We start from the raw sequence: 2824 nt of genomic DNA, 5'->3' as shown, positions 1-2824 counted from the left end.
GTGGGCTGCAGAAGCCGATCCTCACGAGCCCCCAGGCCTAGGGGCCTCGGGAGGCTCCGGAGGCGCTGGTGGCTCCTCGCGGACCATCTCCATCTCTGCCAGGGCTGCGGAACGCCTGGCCTCTTGTGCCTCCATGATGTCGCTCATGAGGCGCTGGTACGTGGCAGCCGCGTTCGGCAAGCTGTAAGGCATGCAAACGTAGCTGTGGGGTGGACCTCCGCAGTGCCCACTCGCGAGGGCCAGAGGCGCTCCAGAGAGGCGACTCGATTGAGCCCTGGTATGTTGATGCAGACGTGCAGCCCACCATCCTCGCCTGGATGGGGAGCCACTGCTGGTAGGCGGCGACCGTCTTTCATGACTCTTGACTCCTGTAGCTCCTGAATGGCCTTGCTGACGAACTCCTAAGGGTCTGGCTCTCCTTCCCTTACTCCTTCTTGAGGGAAACGTGCTTTGAAACACGCCTCCATGTGGTGCCCAAGCGCCTCCCCCGTGACCCTAGCCAGGTCGGTGGCCCTCCATGGGAGAGCCCCCGAGCCCTGCCTGAGGAGGGCGCTGGGCGCGCTTTCCTATGCAATGGAAGGAGGTTCCCCCTGGGCAGGCGCGGGCCCAGAGGGGCCTGCCTCCTGAGGGGTCGGGCCGGACGATGTCTTCTTCTTCTTGGGGGCGGTCTCGGGAAGCCTCCTGCTTCCGCGATCCGGGTCTTCTAGTGACGCGACCTCAAAGGCTCGCTCCAGGGAACACACCGCGTCCTTCTCTTCACAGGCCACCGTGATGACTCTGCCACTTCCTGGCATCTTGAGGACGTTGTAGCCGTGGTGAGTTACGGACATGAACTTGGCCAGCGCTGGGTACCCAAGGATGGCGTTGTACGACAGGCGAATGTGAGCGACGTCGAAGTCGATGAGCTCGGTGCGGTAGTTGTCGCATGCCCCGAAGGTGACAGGGAGGCGGACCTGCCCAATCGGAACCGTGGAGCCGTCGCTGACTCCGGAAAAAGGCTTGGTTGGCTGAAGCTGGCTGTAGGGCACTTGGAGATTGTTGAATGTTTCCACGGACAGGACATTGAGCCCTACCCCGCCATCGATGAGGGTCCTGGTGACCACCACGTTGCTGATGATTGGGGAACAAAGCATCGGGAGGACTCCGGCTGTAGCCGCGCACTTGAGCTGATCTGCTGAGCTGAACATGATGGCGCACGCCGACCACCTGAGAGGGCGCGTGGCTTCGAGCTTGGGGTGGACTGCATTCACTTCGCGGGCGAACTGCTTGAAGATGCGTTGAGAGGCTGGGGCTTGAGCCCCGCCCAGGATGCAGGCGATCGCGCGCGGCTCCTGGAAGCCCCCAGCCCCCTCGTCCTGGTGGCGGTCCTCGTTTCTCCTTGGCTGCGACGGCAGCGGAGGGAGGCCTGCGTTGCCTTGCGGGCGATCCTCGCGAGGCTGATCCCTCCAGTCTCCCTCGCGAGGCGGGTCTTGCCAGCGATCATCGCGAGGTTGATCGCGCCACCCTTGGCGCGGGCCACGGTCTTCCCAGCGTCCTGCGTTCCATCCTCCTCCTCGACCGTAGCCCCGGTCACCATGGTCGGGGCGACGGCCGATCCTTCCTTCTCGCATGGCTCGGAGCTCTTGACATTCGTTGGTGTTGTGGGTGTGGAGGTCGTGGCACACACAGTATCGACTGCCCTTGGAAGGTTCAGGCTGATCTCTGCCCCGCTTGGTGTCTGGTTCTGCCGCGAGCACAGCAGCCCCCTTGCGCTTCACATCCTTGGCCTTGGGCTTCTTCTCTTCTGGGTCTGCGGCAGGCAGCTCGAGGAGGGAGAGACGCCCTTCCTCAGCCCTAGCACACTTGGTTGCCAAGTTGAACAGCTCCAAGGAAGTGCACAGGTCTTCATGCATCGCCAGCTCCTCTTTCATCTTGACATCGCGCATGCCGTCAGAGAAGGCTGAGATGATGGCCTCCTCAGTCACCTTGGGAATCTTGAGGCGTGCGTTGTTGAACCGCTGGATGTACTGTTGCAGGGTCTCCCCGGGTTGTTTCTTGATGCGGCGCATGTCGCTCACGGCAGGTGGCCGGTCATGAGTACCTTGGAAGTTGGCGATGAAGCGGGTGCGCATCTCGTCCCAGGAGGAGATCGTGCCTGTAGCCAAGTTCAGGAGCCAGGTGCGGGCCCCGTCCTTGAGCGCCATGGGAAACCAGTTCGCCATGACCTTCTCGTCTCTGTTGGCAGCTTTGATGCCCAGCTCATAGAGCTGGAGGAACTCCGCAGGGTCGGCCATGCCGTCGTAACGAGGAGGCAGGTCTGGCTTGAACTTGCCGGGCCACGCGATGCTGCGTAGCTCGGTGGTGAAGGCACGGCAGCCTGCCGTGGCCACGGGTGGCCTTGGGTGACAGAGAGCTTGGTCTTGCATGTCCCCACGCGCTGCAGCTGGGAGTAGCATGGGGTCTTGGCGTGCAGGAGCAGGAGCATGGTCGCAACGTGCTGGAGCAGGGAGCGCCTGGGCAGCTTCTTGCGGGCGAGGGACTTCTTGGCAGCTTTGCTCTTGCCGCGCTGGCACCTGACGGAGCGGGTTCTTCCCAGGGCCCACGCGCCTTGGAGCCATAGCGCCTTCTTGAGGAGGAGGCAGACGGGGTGCCGCCGGAGCCTCGTCGCCCGCGCGGGGCAGGGTCGGTGCAGCGGAACGGATGGCGCAGGAGAGCCCCTTGCGGTGCGGACAAGCTCGGCGATGCGGTCGAGCCATTCTTCGTAGACGTCATCGACGGGACGGTAGCGCAGGAGCTCGTTTGCCGTGATGAGCGTGGCTCGAGCCTCCATGGGTGCGCGGAGCGC

The sequence above is a fragment of the Triticum dicoccoides genome, chromosome 7A (assembly GCF_002162155.2).
Source record: "Triticum dicoccoides isolate Atlit2015 ecotype Zavitan chromosome 7A, WEW_v2.0, whole genome shotgun sequence".
Taxonomy (NCBI): Eukaryota; Viridiplantae; Streptophyta; class Magnoliopsida; order Poales; family Poaceae; genus Triticum; species Triticum dicoccoides.
This window is presented reverse-complemented; position numbering follows the sequence as displayed.